We start from the raw sequence: 24560 nt of genomic DNA on the forward strand, positions 1-24560 counted from the left end.
CCAAAAAAATGTTTTAAAAAGAAAAGTAGACATACCTTAATTCCCATTAAAATATTCCAAACATAAGCTCTGTGCTTCAAAGAATCACTCCACATCCAATTTGAAGATTGCACAATTAATATTTACAAATTTTTACCACTTTTTGTAGCTCTAAAGGCACTGCTCCAGGCCTTCAAATCAAATCTCCACATTCAGATTAAAGACCTATATGTTATGAATAGTCCGTCAAAATTTGGGCTCGATCCAACGGTTAGATTACTGGAAAACACCAATTGAATATGGCTGGTCGGAGTGAAAGTCTACAGAAAATACTAGGATTTTCTCTAAGTCTTCATTGTTCATGATTTTATAGGGTTATGGGATGGATGGGTTTATTTTAGTGTTTAGAAAAAATATAAACTTATAGAATTCAAAGGTTCTTGATTGAAAGACTTACCTTAGAGGAAATCTCAGGAAACTAGATCGTCAAACCAAACTCTTGACGGTTTCTTGATTTCAAGATTGATTTTCTTGTGGTTCTTAAAGGATTGGAGTGCCTAGGTTCTTTAGGGATGCAGGTAGACAGATTATAAATAGTCTCTTAGGGTTTATAATAGTGTTAGGGACGTTTGTACTTAAGAAAATAATAAAATAATGAGTCCCAATTCGGTAAGGAAAAGGCAAAAAAAACGTAACCTAAAATCTGAAAATTTTGCTCCGACCAGCGTTATTAAAAAAGTATAGCTATTACTACAGAGATACGTTTGAGCTCCACCATATATAGTTGGAAATGTATTTTAAAGATCTACAACTTTTATGTTTTGAGTTTTTTCAGATTCCTAGTGTAACTACTCGAAAGTTGGGAATATGTCAGGACTACTGCAGACGTAGACGGATTTAAGAACTCTTATGAACTTCACTATTTGGGCTAACTTCAAAACTTTTTCACCAAAGTTCACCCCGAAAGGATTCACATAGCTAAAATGTCACATCAACACGCATTATACTCATTCACGCCTAGCTCAAATTTATGGGGTGTTACAAATATGGATCCTTCTTGCGTTGATTATGTGTCATGTGTGTGGAAGGAATTGTTGTATGATCCATGCTTTGTATGCATGTCTAGAACTTGCCCCGTATGTTTGTAAAACAAAATGAAGTGTGTTATTACTTGGGACGTAATAGAGGAACTTTTTTGTTAGCCTAAATTTTAACATGTTTTACCAGCCCGTACATATTATCCTAGTCAACTCCATTGAACCTTTAGTCTTTTTCTTTGATAGCAGTCGATAAGTCCATACGCCTTCATTCTAATTAGCCTAATTTTTTATCCAATGTACTCCTTAAGCACTTTAATGATAAAATGATGTAATTGGAGTTGGGATTTGATAAAAAAGAGAGGGTTTGTTGGTTAAAATCTAGTGAGGTCTATTGGTGCACCTAAAGAAAAGCAATGTTGCTAGTTAGTTAGGAATTGAAAAAAAAAAGGGAGATTATCATCGAATAAAAATTCCTTTCTAACTTGAGTTATAAAAATGTGGTGCTTAATTTTAAGGAAACAAAATGGAGATGATTCGGGAGGATTGGTTGATTGGTTGTTATAGAAAGTGGTTGGCAAAGAAACTTGCGCGGAATGATAGTGTTGTATGTATTAAAGTGCTTAGCGAGGATAGTTATAATTATCCAAATATTTCCTACCCGTGCCTTAGCCTACGTTACAACCCTTTAAGTCTTACTTGATCCTAGGTTCAATGCACTTATATTAGTGAAGCGGTTACACTAAGGGCAAGCTTATGGTTCGTCATATTTGGCATGTGATATTCTTTGTGAGAGTGAGCGTATATTTTGATTTTATTTCCATTTAAATAAACTTATTTGATTCATGTGAGATATATGGATAACTCTCCTTTGGTGAGGGCACATAGTTGACAATAGATTGGTGAAATGTTGGTTTCTCAGGTAAGTAGCATGATTGTTTTGCTTTGAGTGGTGTCTTTGACTCATGTTGTTCTTGAAAGTAAAGTGTTTTTGTTGATGTTTTAAACTGAAAATTTTGATTGTTGGCATGACTTTTGTAAGAATTGGCTTGATGTTTGGTTTTCGAAATGTTTTGAAATGCCTGTATTAGCCGAAGCCTGAGCAGAACTGTTTTAATGGCAGGTTAGTGATTGTGGCAGGTTAGTGATTGGTAAGTGTTTTCTCAAGGGAGAGCAAAGTCTAAGTAGGGGTGGCGATATTTGGCACAAATATCGATATTTCGTGTCACTTTCCCTCCTCATCTTAGTACTTTAATCGCATAATTTATAAGGAAATTGTTGTATTCGAGATTATGTTGGTATGTTTGTGTGTTTACGTATAACAAGGTAGAATGATGGAAATCCGAGCAATTTTGAGAGAAAATGGAGCTTAGTGTAGGTCGACAAGATAACGAGAGGAGTGTGCAACACTTAGAGTCAAAAATGGGCAATTGAAGGCAACTGGGCGATTAGCCCGCGTCTGGCACCTAGCGCACAGTGATGCACTCTCTGAATCTCGGTCTACAGAAATCGAAAGACACTCCCGCGATGGGCTCGCGTTGCTTGGCCAATTCGGGACCTTTTTTCAATTTTCTCGATTTGATCGAGATTTGGTAAAATTATTTTAGCTTTTAACCTAGACTATAAATAGACATTTTGTATTAGAAACGACGTACAGGAATTATTCTTAAGACTAGTAAGTCGTCGTTCTTATTCCTTCTTAGGTTTTACTTTATTTTCTTCATTCAACCCTATATTATTCATGAATTCTTATTCTTCTTCTCGAATCATGAGTAGCTAAAATATCTTATTCTAGGGTTGTGGCAAAAGACATGATAGTTGGTTTGACGATAATTTCTATCTATTAAATTTTCATATTTTGGGTTGCATAATTATTCTTGTGCTTAATTGTTTAATTACTTGTTCACTAATTAGACACTATCGGTAGTGCATGAGTTCAACTTGAAAGAGAAAATTCACGTACGTAATAAGAATAAATAGAGTTTGTTCGATTAATCATTTCGCTACTGCGGATAGAAATTCACCCTTTAGCCCTACTTAGTTGATTACGGAAATATAAATGCGTTCTTGTTAATTCTGGTGATCATAGAAATATAGACATTAGGAGTAACATCTACAGGCTTGTGAGTAGTTAGAAAGAATATCATAAGTTAACATAATCCCGTCAACTAGTTGCCCAAGAAATAAAATAGGTAGAATTGTTAGAAGACTTAACTGGATTGTCGAAAGCCATGACCCTGACACTCTTTCTCATCTGATAAACCTTACAGTCTTATTCTAGTCATCTAAACCAAAAAGTTCTCATTTATTGATTTACTTTCAGTCAATACTTTGGTTACAACAAATATCTTGATTTTTATTGTCTTGAATAGTTACGGCGGAATTTGAATTAGTTGAACAGTATAAAATCTAAGTCTCTGTGAGTACAATATCTGAACTTTAAATCCTATATTACTTGTACGACCAAGTATACTTACGTGTGCGTTTGGGAGCAACAGTGACTCATATTCTTGATAAAGAGGAGACTGTAAAAAACTAAAGGATAAAGTCCAGTTAAGGAGAAAGGAGACTAGAAGCGAAAGAACGTCTCGCTGGAACTTCCCAGAATAACATGGGATGGTGAGGTGGTAGGGATTAGTAGAATAAGTAAAGCATTAGGAATAGATATAAGAAGTGATTAAATGTCATAAGTTAGGCATGGCGGTACGACCGGACTCATGGTGGTCAACTAAAATGTAAAAAGGCAAGAGGAAGTTAGTGTTGGGAGTATGAAGGGGTGCAAGTCACGAGACTATGCGTTCACTATGAAAGAGTGAGTTGGCCACTCCATTAACAGTCATCACCAGACTGGCTTAGGACATACCAGTATTAGTTAAACTAAATCGAATCCAAACTAGGACTTTGGGAGATTATTGTAGTAACGGGCATTGCGACAATTTCCAGTAAGCAATTAGGCAACAAAGGGGTGTACCACAGAAAGGCAAACTTAAAAGTCATTAAAGGTAATCACACTAAGATACGCATCATGAGTTGGAGTGTTGATTAAGATTGAGCCTGCTGGTTATGAATAAGTGGCACTCTATGCGTGTAGGTAATTTAGCTGTCCCCAATCAATGAAGATTATAGTAAGACAAGCGATAAGTATTGGACACATGAAGAGCGAGTAAAAACATAAAGGTAGCAATGTGACTTTGCAGGAATAGTATCTTTAAGCATGAGGCATAACCATTCTCCCGGGGGGGAGGGGGGGGGATAATTCAGTAGAACATCCAGATAGGATTATACATTTGCGTAAGGACAAAGTGGCACGGATAAATGCAGCCAAGGGTTAGAAGCGGATGAGATAATGTTAGTTCAAACTGTACGAATGTGTCACGGCTTTAGAACGATATGTAAGAATGAACACTAGGAAGAAGATGGTAATAAACACTTGACAGGAGATTCCAACCAATAGCAAGAGCAGTCGGGCATTTGTGACTTAAAAGATTAGTATGAGGTGTAAGCGATGGAGGAAAGGTATGGCCCTAAGAAGAGTTCATCAGAATAAACACATAGAAGATAGGTCGACCCAAACAATATTTAATTGACTTGTGAAGTATCTAGGTGTGACAAGAGGAGAGGTCACAAACGGGTCGCTAAAATCATGCAGAACTACATAAGGAATTCAAGTCTATGGAGTTTCAATTTTGCAAGATCCAGGGGAAACCCTCAGAGAATGCTTCAAACCAATGTAATGGGCACATAGAGCTCAGTATAGGTATTTCTAACACAAAAGGGACCATTGAACTTAGGATCCAAGGCAAGCATTTAAAAGCTATGTTTAAAGGAACACTATTAGAGTAAGGGAGAAGGTGGTAGCACCTATGGTTGATTGTAGGCAGTTTAATTCACCTAAGGTTCTATGAAAATCTCACAGCTTAATATGAACCAGGAAGCCCCTTCCAAATGCAAAATAATGGGAAGGCAAAGATAAGAAGATCCTACCTTGTGGTGTAACTTAAAGAGGAAGTTTGATGGAGTGAGGTAACAGTCTTGAGATGAAAAAGGATAGGGGCTTGAAGTATCAAGCCAATTATGTGTTGTCGATGTAGCGAAACTACGATGCTAAATCGTGGCGGAGACACATTACTTCTGTTATCCTAGTCATCCAGGGTCAACTAAGATGTGCCATGACGTTACAAAAATAAATCCTATGGATAGTTCTTAGATGATCATTGTAGGTGTATAGCCTTTTCTTAAGATGAATTATATGACCAGCACGATTATTAGCAAAATATGAAGTGAGGTTTGGTTTAGTGGAAAAGTTCCAAAATCTAGATAATGAATTCAAGATCGTTACTTATGGCAAATCGCATCAACTTATGGACCTACAGTTCTAAATCCTTAAGGAAGCGTGTTGGTAGCGTTCGGATTGGTAATATAGGAATGTAGAATGACCCTTAGGATGAATCTGATCGACCAAAGTCTAGCATAGCCCTGTCAAAGGTGAAATAAATGTCAAAGGACTAGAATAGAAGATTGGAAGGAGCCAAACGAGGATCTTAGAATAGTAGATGCATAACACCTTAATTTAATCTTTCATCCACAGATCGACAACCAAACTAAACGCACGAATCGGACACTCGAGAGTTTTTGTAGGTGTGAGTCGCATATGGTAATAACTATTATAATAGCATTAAGATGAGACCTTATAAGGTTTCATATGGACGAAAGTGTGGAAGTCCCATCGGGTAGTCCAAAGGGGACAAGTCAGAGTTACTTAGGCCCGATCTAGTTCACCAAGTCGTAGAGGAGGTGAAACTTGTTTAGGAAAGATTGTAAATAGCTCAAAACCATCAGAAGTCACATTCAGACATTTGGCGACGGGAACTAGAGTTTCAAGTTGATAGGTGGGTCTTCTTTTAAATTTCCCCTATGAAGGGCATAATAAGACTCGGCAAGAAGGGCGAACTCAGCCAAGATATATTGGGCCCCTACGAAATTATCAAGAAAATAGCGGGTGCCTTTTGAGTTAGAGTTACCTTTAGGATTGGAGTCCGTTCACCCGGTTTCCCTATATGTCTATGTTACGGAAGTGTATCGGAGACCCCTCTGAGTAACTCCCGTATCACGATGTGCAGAACACAGAAGACTTATTATACGAAGAGGTCTCAATGGCTATTTTAGATTGACAAGTCTGTAAATTAAGGAAAAGTTTTTGAAATTTGTAAAGGTACTAGGAAGGAGTAACAGCATCAAAGGAAGGGCGTGGGAAGCAAAGAAAAGAAAGAAATCCAAGTACACCTATCTTTTCCAACCGAAGGTTCTCGACAGCCAAGGCCCTATTATGCGCCTTTATTGTGGGGTCATGTTAAGGTTATGCTAACTTTTATTACACGACTAGGTAACCTTTAAGACGAACATTGTAAGGGGAAACAAAAGCAAGACATAGCTTGTAAAGTGAACATTGACTTAAAATATTCCTTTTAATATGACAACCACATAAGGTCCAACATGTATCTATATGATACTTGTGTTACCCTTGGATTTTGACTGATTGTAGGTTCAAGGTAGTGCCCACATATAAGGGAAGACTCTGCTAATATTTTTGTGGGATCCCTAATAAGTTGACCCTCTCCATGCACCTCCGCATTTGAGGATGAATGTTCCTAAGGGGGATGGCATTACATCCTGTATTTTCATACGTTAAGATGCATCATAGGTTAATCTACATGGACTCCGAAGATTTTAAAGTCAAAAAGAGATTAAGTAAAACAGGACGAGTATAGTAGTAATTTGGACAAAAAGGATGAAGTCCAGAAATGATTCAAGGCTTAAAAGTGGGACAACGAGGATTGGAAATAATATTTTGTGTGTTCCGAAAGGTTCTACGAACTAGTGCTATATCTCATGATCATCATTATATGTACAGGAAGTGTGTTAAAAATAATTTGGTGTACAAATAATTTGAGATCAAAGAGTTAATTATGTGTGTTAGTTAAATTGGGAGTGTAGGGACAGAATGACAAAGAAAATGAATTAACTAAAGACAAGAAAAAAAAACTTACCATAATTAGATGGGCACCTTTTCCACGGGGATGAACGTCACTAAATAGGGAAGTGACTCATTCATGAAATAGATGATCTAGTGGTTATGTAGGAGATGTTCAATTCATATATATTTTTTTTGGGAGAAGTGGACCCCACTGTCCAAAGGGGTTGGAGCTACATATTCTTTGAACTAAAAGTAATCTCTTAGGAGCATGGAGGCAGTAATGGACTTAGTAGTAGCCATGGTTGCTCTTCCTTATGGTATGAAAAGTTTTTTTCTACTCTATTCTCCTTTGAAATCCCTGACTTCTCATCGTTCTCTCTCTCATGGTTGTAGTAGTTGCGTGTTTCTTGAAAGTGCAGGGCAAAATACAAGGGTTCTTGCGTGTATAAGGTATGTAAAATTGTCCTACATTTGTAAAAGAGATCATAAGGGTCATATTAGTATGTTTGCTGTGTAGGAGTTACGGGATGACTATCGAAAGTTGTAAAACTAGTTGCTGGGCATGTAGTTGATGCTGGTTGTTGTTGTTGTTGTTGTTTTAAAATTAAGGAAGAAGATAGAGGGAAAGGGGTGGTTATTGGTTGCAAACCGAGCTTACTGCTCGTCGTGTTTGGTAATAGGTTCGTTAATTGGCATCTGTATAATTGTTGGTATTGTACTGGCTATATGGAGGTTGTTCGAGGTCAATTCTAGTGGAGTAAATATGGTTGTTGTTGTTATTGGTGTTATGATCTTGAGGGAAAGCAGTAGAAATAGGGGAAATGTTGTCCCATTCATTATACGACAAGTTTGCCATTTGATATACATGATTACCAAGTATATTCTTGGCCTAACGAGAGAATTAATCACTATTGTAGATTGAACCGCCGGACGAATTGCGAGATTGGCTGATAAGGGAGCTAACAAGGTATGCAAGGTTTCCTTTTCTTTTGTTTCGGCATGAATCTAGCAATACTAGCAAATGGATGTCCCCATAAGGAGAAAACTCTACTCTAATGCCTATACATCTCATGTTTCCATGTTTCGATATGTTACTTAGTTCATTTACACATGCTCTCTAGTTTTCTGATAAGTTATATGTTGATAAGATAGTTACATAATGAATTCGGAGGCTACCGACCTTACGTCACTTTGATGGTCTCAGATCATGTTCCACGAGTTCATCATGTATTATATGTGTCAAATATATACATACATACATATATATATATATATATATATATATATATATATATATATATATGTGTGTGTGTGTGTGTGTGTGTGTGTGTGTGTGTGTGTGTGTATTTTAGTCGGTCGGGTACAGCACCTATTATGCACACCACTGTAGTTGGGTACGTTATGATGATGTTAGCCCCAGCGAGCGGCTTGATGATGATAATGCAGCCCCATAGTGTGGCTACATCATATATATGTTTTTAAACCAATGCATGCATGTCACATGTTCTCAATTCGTAGTTTTAGGTTACTTCTTCTCTAATATATATATATATATATATATATATATATTAGTCGGTCGGTTACGGCACCTATTATGCGCACCACTGCAGTTGGGTATGTTATGATGATGTTAGCCCCCGAGAGCGGCTTGATGATGATGATGCAGCCCCATAGTGTGGCTTATATATAAACAACGTTCATGTTTTTAAACTAATGCATGCATGTCACATGTTCTCAATTCAGAGTTTCAGGTTACTTCTTCTCTACTACTCTTTACTTTATTGCCTTTACTTGTATATTCCTGCCTTACATACTCGGTACATTTATCCGTACTAACATCCCATTACTAAGATGCTGTGTTTCATGCCCGCAGGTCCAAGTATCTAGGCAGAAAGATCTTCTCAGTAGACAGCCTCAGCTTAGTGTTGATGGTTACACTCCGCTCATTCCGGAGTTGCTATAGATGTCAGTATGCTAGGTGACTCTTGAGTATATACATTTATGCATTATGGGTATGGCGGGGCCCTGTCCCAACCTTCTTATAGTCGTGCTACTTCTAGAGGCTTGTATACATGTGTTCTGTTTAGTAGAGTGTGTGGCCTCATCGGCCTTGTCTTCTGATTTACACAAGGTGGTCTCGTCGCCTTTTATATATATATATATATATATGTTTCTCTGGGTTTGCTGGTTGCAGGGGAGTCTATCTTTTATTTGACCATCATGTGACAGCCTTGTCGGCTCATGACTGGTTTGACTTGAGTAATAGGAAGGGTATGTAAGTGCCCGGCCAATAAGACCGGTGCCGTTCTCACTCCTCCAGCTGGGGGTATGACATTAACCATCATATAGCCTCTAGCCTTAGGCTTTCGCTTGGAACATAATAGGCAATAACTGCTTGCTTCGCCTTGCCTCTCACCATAGGTGACAAGGCCCTCGCCTTTCACAACATTGTGTCCACTTGTCCATGATAATGGAACATCCAAACATTGTTCATTGCACTTTATGTTGCTCAACAATCTTGTCTATTTTCTTCACCTCTTTTTTGGATGAGTAACTCTGACTTTATAATAGGTAGGAGGCTTCATTCCTACGCCATATTGTCCTATGACCTCAATGAATTTATCAAAAGTTTTGTAATTGACACAATTAAAATGGAGCCATGCATCGTATATCCATAATGCAAAAACACTTATAGCACGATCCCTTAGCAACCTCTTGATTTCATCAGGCTTTCCCATGCTTCCCTTTCCCTGTGATGTTTGGGGGAAATAAAGACTGAGAGGACCTTTCATCACGGTCTGCACCGTGGATGACATTTTTTGAGTTTTTTTAGGGAGGAGGCATCATTTTCATCCACTTCATCATCTTCATCAGTGAGAACAACCAAAGATGCTTCGTGCAACATTTAAGTTTTTATCATATTTTTACTCTCAACATACACTTTTACTTCTTCCCTAATTTTGGGCGGACACATTGGACATTGTTTTATATTTTTGTACCCACCAATCAACTGTTCTTTGTAACGAGTAATTCCACCATTGGAAGTGACATATAACTGAATCTTTTGATGGGCCTTGGGTACAATAACTCCAACCTATGTATTTTTTTTTTTGTCACTCTTTTTGCTACCATCTGCCGATGCCATGCAGCCTACTGTTTATAGGTACAAAATTAACAATTATTATATATCAAATTTGGGAATAAATTGAAGAGAAAAAACTAGGTATAAGAGAAAAGAAAATAGAGGAAGGAAAACAGAGAACAAAAACAGGGGAGAAAAAAGAAGAAGAAAAAAAAACAATCTGAAGTAGAAAAAGTTGCGTAAGATTCTGAAGAAAAAGAAGAATAAAGTAGAAGAAGAAGCTGAGAAGCAAAAAAGAAAGAAGAAAGAACGTACCTGAAAGAGTGAAGTTGCGCTCGATCGAGTACGGAATAGCTAGTGTAACGACCCGCCTGGTCGTATTTGGACCTTCCGCAGCCCGTGTATGAAAAACCAAGTTTCTTGTAATAAAATTAGTCCACAGGGAAGTTTTACGTGTAATTTTAGTCGTGATCAATTTGGTAGAAGTTAAAATGTTGTGGGCCCGGATATGACCGCTTCGCCGTAACGATCACCGATCGAAGAACCGCTATAGTGAGTCTACCCCAGCGGATGGAGGCCGCTGCAGCCGTCGACGCGAAACCAGACGCAGCTTAAAGACCTTATTTCGTGATTTAATACCATTTTTCCACCAAACCTTCTTCTAAGCCATCACTAGGGAGAATTCTGGGTAGAGCGCATAGAGACTTGAGTAAGGTAACCTTTCTATCTCTTCCTTTTGTTATCTTTTCTACAAGTTAATTCCTCACCGTTAGGTTTGACCTCATAGTGATAACAAACATGGAGCTCTTGCATTGAGAATACAAAGGCAAGGATGGTCAACTATAGAATCTGTCTTTCTATGCATGATTAATTTTGACTCTCGTTATTGAAATTTGGGCTACTCCTAGACTACTCCGTCATGGTCTCCGAATTTGGAAGCAAGAGATGAAGACTCCGAGATTTTTCGTGGCACCTGATCGGCCTCGAGGTAGGTTATGGTTTACTTGAGTTAGACTTTGATTAGTGAGTCGTATATATGTTATAGAATTGGCTGGAGAAAGAATGATTAGGTATTCGGACACGGAGTTCGGTTAGACCTTAGATATATTGGTATTCATTGTCGAATTACGTGGGCTTGTCTCCATTGAGTGAGTAGTTGAACCAAGGTGAATAATTGCTATGCTTGAGGGGATATACTGGTGTTTATGTCCTTAGAGTGATTAAGTTAGAAGGTGGGGATTGACATACGTACTGAGTTGATCATTATAGAGCATGTTGTACTATTGGACGGGGTGACTCGTGTAGTAATTTCATGTGTCTTCATTAGAGTATTCATGTCGCGAGTTAGCAGACATCTTCCTACAGCTTCTGGGAATCTCGTTCCAAGGCAGAAGTTGTGTCGTTTTATTTTAAGTTTATTCCTCTGTATTGTAGAAGCTTTTGTACATGTCTAGACTAGGTCCCGGGAAATTTTAAGCTCTAATTTTATAAAGAGTGTCATTTATTTTTTCTCATTTAATGTTTATGATTATCAGTTATTGAACGGAAAAATGAGTTTTAATAATGGGATGGTTGGTGAGGGTTGGCCTACTAGGAGGTAATCAGGTAGGTGCTCGGACGATCCGTAATTTGGGTCGTGACAACTAGAGAACTAGAAGAAGAAGTTGTGTAGGTGCGATAAAACTTTCTCGCCTTGTCACCTAGTGCCTTAGGCTCACCTTTATGATTGCCACTCTCCTGGAGTATAAAAGATGATAACTTCTTGCCTCGCCTCTCGCCATAGGCGACAAGGAGTTTGCCTTTCACAACACTGTGCCCACTTGTCCATCATAATGGAACATCAAAACTTTGTCCCTTGTACTTTATGTTCCTCAACAATCTTGCCTATCTTCTTCACTTTATGTTCCTCAAAAATCTTGCCTATCTTCTTCACCTCTTTTTTTTTATAAGTAATTCTCACTTTGTGATAGGTAAGACGCTTCATTCCTACACTATATTTTCCTACGACATCAATGAATTTATCAAAATTTTTGTAATTAACACAATTAAAAGGACTCGCCTTTTACTATACAGCGCAAGGTCGTCACAGTTAAGGTATATAGAGGAAATTAATTAGTTCGGGGTGCACCAACTTTGTGCTAATAATTTGGGAGCCTCTTTGAGATTGACGTGAAACCCGCATCCATAATAAATGTGCAACTTGCTCTAAGAAGTGAAAATTTGCAAATGAAGGAAGAGATGAGTGACCCTTTTTCTCAAGGTAGATTATAGTTATATTGTGTGAGAATGAGGTAGGAGCTAAAATACAAAAGTTAAAATAAGTGAGTGAGATAAATAGCATCAATCTTCATTATCTGTTGCATTTGCAAACGGTGGTCAGTTTTTGTCTCGCACTCACACGTTTTTTTCAAGTCTTCTTATTATTTGGAGGTAAAAAGTGTCAATTCAAATATTTTTTTAAAATCAATTAAAGTGAAGGAAATTATTCGTAGAATGATGTTTGGCCAAAAATGCATATATTTAGTCATTGTTGCCTCACATTTTAATACTTTTAATCGTCTTTTGAGTACTATTATATTACTTTGTGTTTAATATTATATTTTAATAAGTGAAAAATTAAAGAGATCCGGAGCAATAACGGAATTCAACGTGTTGGATTTTTATAAATTAGAATAAAGTGGTACAGAATGCACGTAGGAATGATTTGAAAAAGAGAAGGTGTCTATGTGGCATGCATCAGTACAAGAATTAAAATTGATGATTGGAATTAAAAGGAGCAAAGCAGTTAAAGGAATTGGAAGGAATGCATTTACCTTACTTGGCATGCCACCGACGAAGCAAACAAGAAAGTATTCAAAATGGCAATAGAAATTTGCTAAGTTAGAACATGGCAGCAATAAAACTGAGCAGTGGAATTTTTGGATCCCACTTCTTCCTATTTCGTTTTGGAGTCAGTTATTTTATTTGGGCTTTTTCCTACACCTATAAATAGTTCATAAGACAGGGTTTTTTGATAACTTTGAATAGCTTGAAACCCTTAGTTCAGAACTTTGGACTTAGAGAGAGCTTCGAACCGCCGTGGAGGCCGGAGCTTCATTTATATATATTGATTTTCATATTTGGGTTATTTATTTATTCTTGATCTTAATTGTTTGATTATTTCACGAAATAGTTGAGCATTATCTGTGGCGTGTGAATTGAACTTGGGAAAGGGAATTTGCATGCGTAATAAGAATAAATAGAGCTTGTTCGAGTAATCGTTTCGCTAATGATGACAGGAATATACCCTTTAGCCTTGCTTATTTGAATACGGAGAAGTAAATGTGTTCTTACCTCTGGCGACCATAGGAATATAGGCGTTATAGTAGCATCTACAGGCTTGTGAGAAACTCGAAAGACACTCATAAAGTTATAATCAACCCGTCAACTAGTAACCCATAGGTATAACGATTTGAAAACGCAACTGGATTGTTAGTGGTCCTAGCCCTAGATCTATCTCTTCTCCGATAAAAATCTGCTCTTTCTTGGTTGAAGTTCAATATTTGTTTTATTTTATTGTTAGTTAGTTAACAATTTTATTTTGAGATTTTACTTCTTGTGTAGATAACTAGTATAGTTTAATTTAGTAAATAGTTAATCATAAGTCCCTGTGGGCACGATATCTGGACTTTTAAATCCTATATTACTTGTACGACGGCATATACTTGCGTGTGCGTTTGGGAGCAACAAGTTTTTGGCGCCGTTGTCGGGAACTTAGAAATTAATTGTTTATCTAGATTTGACTTTTCTTTTTGTCTATTCAAGTTTTAAGTTTTATTTTTATTTTTTTGCTTAATATTTTGGTATTCTTCTTAACATGGCATCTTGGAACGAAAATTTATCAAATGTTGGGTATTCATGTTTTAATGATTTTTGTGCATTTTGTGGAGGACCCCACTTATGAGAAAATTGTTCTAAAATTTGGGTCATACGGGATGTGTTATGTGACCTTTCTAAATCCTATGATTGGAACTTTTGTAAATGGTGTGGTGGTCAGTGGAATGAGTGTCCTTACCATTGTTCTGGTCTTTCCAAAGGATTTTCACAAAGTGGATGTTGTGAGTGATACTTAGCTATTGGTTCGAGCTCAAGGATTAGATGTATGGGGGGGGGGGGGATTATCTTGATGAAATTACAGACATGGCTTACTTCATGGAAGAAAGAACAAAGCTCGGACAAGAGATAGACCAATTTGGCTCAGATATCCATGACCTGCAGGCTCAATTAAATTAAAAGGTTGAGGCGTCTGATGCCCAACTACCAATTATCGTGGATAGTAGTCAGGATTTGGAGCAAAAAGAGGAATTCCGACCATTCGACAAAAATATTGTTGATTATGCCAATGTTGGGGAGGTGTACAAAAGTGAGGATCTCAAAAATAATGCAGTTTTAGAGTTGAGGCGTGTTGGTCCTCATTCTAAACATTTTTCCACATTGTGTTTGGTTGGTGACATGAAAATCAAGCCCTCCACGCCAATGAAAAAGTGTATAGATAAGGAACAAGAGCCTTACATCCTGAAATTTGCCACACCGAAAAGACAAAACGATATTCCTCACTTAAGGGCCAAGAGAGAAGAAAGACCCTTTTTGACTTGTTTGATACTAGCATATTTGGGCCTGAGCTTGAGTAGTACTTTTCTATGAGTGCTTGAGTAATGAAAAAGATAGCAGACTTTCTGACACCTAGCTCATGATTGTGACTCTATGTATAGCTTATTCTTATTTTGTAGTTCGTCATGATCCTATTTGTCTTAGAGTAGAATTAATCCATCTTGATTGATACTTGTGCCATGTGTGGTGAGGATTTCTTGTATACATTCTATGTTTTGCAGCTTAGTCTAGAACTTGCCCTGCATGTTAATGACGTGAAATAAAAAGTGTTGCTATATTTAGAAGATGATAATAGGCTGTCTTTGATATGTCTTGTGAATTTTAGCCTTTTCAGAAATTGTATCCTAGTCAGCCCTTTGAGCCTGTAGCCTCTTGTTGTTAGTCGTATTTTTGCCTTGATCCATTTGTTTGAATCCCTAGTTTTTGCACCCTGCTTTCCTTGAGCATTGTAGCTTAGACTGTGATATAATTGTGAAATCTGAAGAAAAGGGATGGTCAAGTGAAAAAAATAGTGACCAATGATAAGCCGCAAAATGATGAAAAGGCCTTAGAAAGAATGTGACATCAAAAAATGAGAAAAAAAATTGCTTGAGAAAATAATAATAATTGAAGCGTTCCTGATACGATGAGAATTACAAGTGAAATAATTGATGAAGAGAGGGTTCAAAAATAAAATAAAGAGGAGAAAGTAATGGGTGTTGAAGTCTAAAAGTGCAAAGTTCTTAGGAAAGTATAAGTCACTCTTATATAGTTTTTCTACCCGTCCCCTAGCCAACATTACAACCCGTTAAAGTCCTATTTGATTCTATTCGAGCACCCTTAATTAGTGGAGATGTACATAATGGGCAATCATATGGTTCTTTGTGCATACATGTGAAATTCTTTGTGATGCGAGAGTTGTACTTTGATGCTAAGTCCTTAATTTACATTCGGTTCTTTGATTTGAGTGTGTGAACTATTTATTCCTGTGAAGGCACTTGTTTCATGATAGATAGGTGATGTTATTAGATTTCTTTGATAGAGTAGGTGAGCGAGCTTAAATTTGATGAGCTAGAGTCAATCTCTGAGATTAGGAGGTTAGAAGTTTGTTGTTTGTTTATTGACTTGAATATCTTGCATGATGATCAGGAAGTGTATATTTGATGGTTTGAGTTGCTATAGGGCCTAATTGTTGGTATCAACCAAAATGGTGGTATTCCTAGGCTTGATTTATTAAGAGTGATTTTAATGCTTACTCGAGGACGAGCAAGAGCTTAAGTGTAGGGTGGTGATTTTCACAACCCAACTAGAGGGCCATGACGGGTACCCGGAGCTAACCTACCGAGCACCACTCATCATGCTCATTATCATATTCAACCTGGATCAACACAATTCTCAAGCAAAGCTTGCTATGAAACGACCTTCAATTACTCCTGAAAATATACATATATGTAGAAGCCCATGAAGCTACAAAATAATATACAAGACATACATTAAAGAGATCATGAACCATCTACTACCCACACATATATATCTACGAGCCTCTAACTGGAGTACTGAAATCATAAGGATAGGACAGGACCCCGTCATGCCCCAAATATGTAGACAAAAGAATATACCAATAAGCGGCAACTCCGGAGTAGTGGAGTGCTCCTGTATATCTACTGATAAAACTCCTAAGCGTCTGTGTCATCTCCCTGTCTACCTGCGAGTATGAATGCAGCGTCCATAAAAGAAAGAACGTCAGTACGAATAATGTACTGAGTATGTAAGGCATGTATAACAACATAATCAAGAAATAAGAGAGCATAAGATGAGGAGATAACCTGTAACTGATTGTCTCTTAAGGCGGAGTCATGCATGCTAACTTTTATATTTGAAACATCATCATATAATATATATATATATATACATAAACTTCCCGACCATATAGGTACAGTGTGATCATCATTAGCCCACGTCCGGGGTAACCATCTCACGTCGCCTTCTAGTGGTGTCTGCCCGGCCAACTAGGAACGGTGTAATTATCATCATAGCCACCCACTATGCCCATCGTAGTGGTGTCTGCCCGACCAACTAGGCACGATGTAATTATCATCATAGCAGCCCACTACGCCCATCGTAGTGGTGTCTGCCCGGCCAACTAGGCACGGTGTAAAGTCACATATACATAACATAAAGCATGCATGAGAGCTTGAGTAAAAACTGTAACTCTATCAGAGTGACGTAATGTCGGTAAGCCCTGATTATATTATGGATCAAACATCATTGCTAGGTCTCACCTTGAAGGAACTAGTATCATGAGGTGAGATGGCCAACAATGAATAACATCAAGGAAATTATGAAATAAGATCATTAAGCTCGTAATAGCATCAATTCATAAGTTTTGGAATCTCTAGAAGTAAAATCATCATCATCATCTTTATCATAGAACACATCTTATCTCTTTCTCATAAGAAGCTCTTAACAATCTTTAACTTTCAACTTTTGGGATGTAAGAAGGTCATGGAAATATGGAGAGGAAATCATAATATAGAAGTCATGCCTTTGAAAGAAAGGGACTAGCCTTAACATACCTTTTTCGTCTCCTTAATGACTAACGTTCTTCTTCCAAGCTCACAACTCTACATTCAAGAGAATTCGTACTAAATTAGATCATTTAAAACATGCTTAAGTCTAAACTAAAGCGACTAAGAGCTAACGAAAATTGGGCAGCATTTCCTTTGTTTCAACAAATTTCTCCATATAATAAACAAATCCCAAACATCAATAGTAACACCCACAATACCATAATCAATAGACTTCTTCAGGTTAAACATTGTTCAATCCTCAAAACTCCTTTTCAAAGTCATTCATAATCATAATTATAACATAACACCATATTCATTTACATATAATACTTCCTCAACATCCTTAGTATCATTCATAACAATATCATACTCATAGCATAATAAGAATCATGGCTCAAGTTAACTTACTACTCAAAATATCATTATTTCCATATTTGAGCTCATATTCTATTTTCTTCTCTCATCCAAGTCATTCAACCACTCAAATACTTTTAATAACATGGAATGGATGTAAAACTAACCTTTGATCATATAAAAATGAAACTTGGATGAAGATACTTCACTAGAGAAAAACCCCAACTTCAATACCAAAGGAGTTCTTGACTTCTGTAAACCCTAGTGAGCCTCTTTGCACTTGATTCCCTTGATTCTAGGTGTTTAATCTTTGATTTCCCTTGGATTTGTGTTAATATGGTGTGTGGAATATTCTAGAGTTCTCAAGAGGTGTGGAGAATGTGGGAAATGAAAATAAGAACTTGGGTCATATATTTATAATTATGAAAATCTGACCCGACATGATTTATACGGACACTTATACGGTCCGTATAAGTGACCGTATAATTCTGCCAGAAACTAACCATTTTGTGACTGTTATACGGACCCTTATACGGACCGTATAAAGTTATACGGACCGTATAAGTGGTCGTATAACTCACTTTTTCCCGAACTTGTTCTCATCGATTCGTTTGATCTCAAATCCTTATGGAACCTTCTTAACACTTGTCTAATACTTCATTAACCATCCAAGGAGCCGTATAGCTTCTCCTCGAGAAACTACTAAATAATTATTAACTCTATAATTCCTAAATCTTCCCAAGCACAACTTATACTTCACTTCCTTCGACGAACTTAGTTTCACCGAATCATATCACTTCAAAAATCTTGTAGTATACACCTTTAAGCTACAAAATACCCTCCTTAAGGTCATATGGACTTCATGTTCATCTTAAACTTGCGTTAGTTTATTCACAGCACAACAACACGAAATGTCCAAGGTGTAACATTCTGCCCCCCTTAGGAACATTCGTCCTCGAATCTTAAGTTCTCGGGAATTCTACAAAAATTTCGCCAGAGTTTCCTCTGAAATATGGCACTACCATCCTGTCACAGCAACCTAAAATATATTGCCTGACAGGGCTACAATAACAACAACAGAAAGCATGGCCACACACGACTAAAGAAGCATTAAAAGAAACATTACATACCTGAGGACAATGGTGTCTCGTCCTGAGCCTCGTCTGGGGGAGGAAATAAATGTGGATATCTAGACTTCATCTCTTCTTCTGCTTCCCAAGTCATCTCCTCTCTATTATTGTTTCTCCACAAGACCTTAACTGAGGCTACATCTTTGGTTCTTTAGTCTTCGCACTTGCCTATCTAGAATGGCAATGGGTACTTCTTCATAAGTCAACTTCTCGGTAACTTGAACATCATCTTCAGGCATGATTCTGGAAGGATCACCAACACACTTGCAGAGCATCGACACATGAAAAACTGGGTGAACCGACTCCAACTCTGAAGGTAGATCTAACTCATAAGCCACTTGGCCTACTTTGCATACAATCTTGTAAGGTCCAATATACTAGGGACTAAGCTTTCCCTTCTTGCCAAATCTCATTGCACCTTTCATTAGCGACACTTTCAGAAATACCAATCATTAACTTGGAATTCCAAGTTTCGTCGACGGTTGTCTGCATAAGATTTTCGATGACTCTAGGCTATCAACAATCGGTCTCGGATAAGCTTAATCTTTTCCACCGCTTGCTGGATCAATTCTAGGCCTATTAGTTGTGTCTCCTACTTTAAACCATCCAATTGGCGATCTACACTTCCTTCCATATAGAGCTTCATACGGGGCCATCTGGATACTAGAATAATAACTATTGTTATATGCAAATTCAATAAGTGGAAAATGATCATCCCAATTACCTCCGAAATCTAATACACATGCCCACAACATATCCTCCAAGGTCTGAATAATGCGTTCAGCTTGTCCATCCATCTGTGGGTGAAATGTTGTGCTGAGTCCCACTTGAGTTCCCAAACCTTCTTGAAAGGACTTCCAGAAACTAGCTGTAAATTGTGCCCCTCTATCTGCAATAATGGATACTGGAACACCATGAAGTCGCACTATCCCTCTAAGGTACAGCTTGTCGTAATCTTCTGCTGAGTATGTAGTTCTAACCAGTATGAAATGATCTGACTTCGTAAGTCTATCCACAATTACCCATATGGAGTCATACTTACGCCGAGAATGGGGCAAACCTACAATAAAATCCATGTCGATCACCTCCCATTTCCAGGTTGGAATTTCCATAGCCTGCAATAATCCTCCTGGCTTTTGATGCTCGATTTTCACTTGTTGGCAATTTGGACACTGAGCTACAAATTTTGCTATATCTATCTTCATGTCATCCCACTAAAACATTGACTTGAGGTCATGGTACATCTTTGTCGCTCCTGGATGAACAGAATAGCGAGAGTAATGGGCTTCTTCCAGAATCTGGCGGCGTAATCCTGCAACATTCGGGACACATAGCCTACCTCGATACCTAAGAATTACATCTGTAGAAATTTCAAATGGTAACTTTTCCTTCTGGGGAAGTGCATCTCCATAGTGACTCAACTTGGAATCTTCATATTGGCGCTTTTTCACTTCCGCCACTGAGGATGAAACAGCTGGGTTTTGAACAAAGAACTCCTGCATTGCCCGAGTCCATTAAGCGGACTCCTAGGCTAGCTAGCTGGTGGAGCTCACGGACTAACTCCTTCTTTTCCGGCTGAACGCCACATAAACTGCCCATAGATTTACGGCTAAGAGCGTTGGCCATCACATTCGCTTTTTCAGGATGATATGAGATACTCATATCATAGTCTTTCAATAGCTCTAGCCATCGCCTCTACCGTAGATTCAACTCCTTTTGCTTGAAAATGTACTGGAGACTCTTGTGATCGGTATAAATATCAACATTTACACCATACAAATAATGTCTCAACATCTTTAGTGCATGAATAACTGCAGCTAATTCGAGATCATGGGTCGGATAATTCTTCTCATGTTTCCGTAACTGCCTAAAAGCATAGGAAATAACCTTACCGTACTGCATCAACACACAGCCCAACCCAACACCGGAGGTATCACAATAAACAACATAGCTTTCTGATCCCTCTGGAAGTGTCACGACTGGGGCCGAAGTCAATCTATCTTTCAATTCCTGAAAACTACGCTCACAAGCATCAGTCCATTAAAATTTTGCTAATTTCTGAGTTAGCTTCGTCAATGGTGCAGAGATAGAAAAAAATCCTTCCATAAATCTTCTGTAATATCCTGCTAATCCCAGAAAGCTACAGACCTCTGTAAGTGTTGTAGGCTTTGGCCAAGTCTTCACAGCCTCAATTTTCTGAGTATCTACTCGAATGCCGTCAACTGATATAATATGGCCCAGAAAAGTTACAAAATTCAGCCAAAACTCACATTTTGAAAACTTGGCATATAATTCTCAAGTATGAAGAATTCCATGAACAGTACGTAATGAACTGCATGTTCTACTTCTGATCGAGAATACACCAGGATGTCATCGATGAACATATTTACGAATAAATCCAGGAAAGGCTTGAATACATTATTCATTAAATTCATAAACACTGCCGGGGCGTTAGTCAACCCAAATGACATTACCCGAAATTCATAATGACCATATCTGGTTCTGAAAGCCGTTTTCGGGATATCTTCTTCTCTAACTCTCACCTGGTGATATCCTGACCTCAGGTCTATCTTGGAAAACCACTTAGCACCTCGTAATTGATCAAACAAACCATCGATTCTCGGAAGCGGATACTTATTCTTTATCGTCACCTTGTTCAATTGGCTATAGTCAATGCACATTCGCAAGGAACTATCTTTCTTTCTCATGAACAAGACAGCTGCTCCCCATGGTGATGAACTGGGTCTAATAAATCCCTTCTCGAGCAAATCCTTCAGTTGTACCTTTAGCTCTTTTAATTCTGCAGGAGCCATTCTGTAAGGAGGAATAGATATGGGTTCGGTATTCGGTAGCACATTAATAGTAAAATCAATCTCCCGTTCCGATGGAAGACCTGGAAGTTCGTCTGTAAATACATCCTGAAACTCATTTACTACCGGGATGGATTAAAGAGTCGGCGGTTTTGCTTCGGTATCATGAACCCGGACCAAATGATAAATATAGCCTTTTGCAATCATCTTCCTCGCTTTGAGATAGGAAATAAACCTACCTTTTGGAGATGCTGTGTTACCTTCCATTCAAGAACTAGTCCTCCTGGGAATTGGAATCGAACCATTTTTGTTCTACAATTCAAATTAGCATAACAAGAAGCCAACCAATCTATGCCCATAATCACATCAAAATCTAACTTTCCCAGCTCAATCAAATTAGCTATAGTCTGACGATCACATGCCATAATCACACAATTTTTATATACTTGTCTAGCTATTACTGGGTCACCAACGGGAGTAGACACCTCAAAAGGTTTGATTGGCTCGGGTTTCACCCCAATACGACCGACAATATAAGGAGTGATATATGACAAGGTAGAACCCGGATCAATTAGTGCATAAACATCATAGGAGAATACGGATAATATACCTGTGACAACGTCAGGGGAGGATTCAAGATCCTGTCGTCCGGCTAATGCATATATACGGGGCTGGGGGCCACTCGAACTGGATGCTCCCCCTCTGCCCCTGCCACGGCCTGCTGAAGTCTGGGGAGTCTGCCCTACAGGGCGCACGGACGAAGAAGAGCCGGCTACTGATCCTGTGGGCTGGGCCCCAACTCTACCACTCATCGATGGACAATCACGCATCATATGCCCAGTCTGACCACAGGCATAACAAGCATCTGAGCCTCGGCGACACTTAACAAAGATGTAATCTACCGCGCTGGCTGCATCGTGGTACCAGTGATCTCCTCTGACTAGGATCACCTCCAAACTGGGAACTCGAAACTCTCAAATTCCGACCCGGTCCACAAAAAATGGGGCGGTCAAATCTCCTACCCGTAAATCGAGGAGGTGCGCTAGCCGTGGACTGGCCTGAATATCTGGAATACTGTTGCCGCTGACCCCTTCTATACTCACTACTAGCACCGACAGATCTAGCCATCTTACTATGCCCTCTATCAATATCACGCTCGCCCCTTTGCGGCTGTTGTTGCTCTTCCAAATTTTAGGTGTGGGCCTGAATACGGGAGATGTACATCCCTTCCTGAAGTGAAGCTGTCCACAGTCTTTGATCAAATGTGGCCCTAAGCCACTCACGAACCAATACACCCAATCTCCCATATCGGCTACCATGGCCGAAGCATACCTAGACAATGAATTAAAATGGAGACTATACTCCTGAGCACTTATATTTTCTTGCCTTAAATTCAAAAACCTATCAGCTCGGACCCGACGGACCTCAAGTGGCAAATAATGGCGGATGAAGGCATCTACGAACTCTTGCCATACCGTGGGAGGTGCATTTTCCTTTCTCGATGATATCTAATTATTATACCACAGACCGGCTACATCCCACAACCTATAGGAAGCCAACTCCACTGACTCCGTATCGAAAGCATGTATTATTCTCAGCGTCCTCAGCATCTCATCTATAAAGCCCTGTGGGTCTTCATCCGGCTTTGACCCAAAAAATTCTGGAGGATTCAAACTCATAAAATCACGGGCTCTGGCACTAGTTGCTCTGTCACCTGGACCCGCACTCTGCCGCTGAGCCTGAGCAGCAACTAGCTGGGTCAATAACTGAATAGCCTCGGTAATCTGCTGACTCGAAGCACCCGATGGAGGAACCGGAGGCATTGGAGCTGGAGCTGAGGCCCTTTTACGCTCCTCTAAAACAGGCGGAGTGTGAGAAGTATGAGGTGGAGCCTCATTATGGGACTCACCCTCTTCTATATTTACCGGTGGCTCCTGTTCAATCCGTCTTCCTGTCGCAGTCTTGCCCTTCTGGGCGGCCGTTGCTTTCCTCTTCATTGACATTACTGAAATCATAATGCACCATTAGGGAAAAGAGAAATCTTATATTATAGCTCTATCGCACGATCTATGAAGAAGAAGGACAGTCATTATTCCTAAATGCCCCGCAGCCTCTTGTTTATAAGTGTGGCGCGCTTCACACCCATAAATAAGACTCTACTGGACACGGCTCGTAGACACACCCCAGGACGGAACTGCCCTGATACCACTTTTGTCACGACCCAAGTAGCCTCTACTTGGGTCGTGACAGTGATGTTCGGCCAAAAATGCATATATTTAGTCATTGTTGCCTCACATTTTAATACTTTTAATTATCTTTTTAGTACTATTATATTACTTTGTGTTTAATATTATATTTTTAATGTGTAGAAATAAAGCAGTGCAAAATTAAAGAGATCCGGAGCAATAACGGAATTCAATGTGTTGGATTTTTATAAATTAGAATAAGGCGGTACAGAGTGCAAAGAGGAATGATTTGAAAAAGAGAAGTTGTCGATATGGCATGCATCAGTACAAGAATTACAATTGATGATTGGAATTAAAAGGAGCAAAGCAGTTAAAGGAATTGGAAGAAATGCATTTACCTTACTTGGCATGCCACCGACGAAGCAAACAAGAAAGTATTCAAAATGGCAATTGAAATTTGCAAAGTTTAGAACGTGGCAGTAATAAAGCTGAGCACTGGAAATTAACCTGTGCGTGATGCACAGTGGGGCAGTAATAAAGCTGAGCACTGGAAATTAACCTGTGCGTGATGCACAGTGGAATTTCCGGATCCCACTTCTTCCTATTTTGTTTTGGAGTCAGTTACTTTATTTGGGTTTTTTCTTACACCTATAAATAGTTCATAAGATAGGGTTTTTTGATAACTTTGGATAGCTTGAAACCCTTACTTCAGAACTTTAGACCTAGTTTTTACGTTTTTATTCGGATGATTTGTTGTTTTTCCTCCATGTCTATGTGGAGCTAAACTCTTTAGTTCTAGGGTTTTAACA

This window comes from Lycium ferocissimum, chromosome 11 (genome assembly GCF_029784015.1).
Source record: "Lycium ferocissimum isolate CSIRO_LF1 chromosome 11, AGI_CSIRO_Lferr_CH_V1, whole genome shotgun sequence".
Taxonomy (NCBI): domain Eukaryota; kingdom Viridiplantae; phylum Streptophyta; class Magnoliopsida; order Solanales; family Solanaceae; genus Lycium; species Lycium ferocissimum.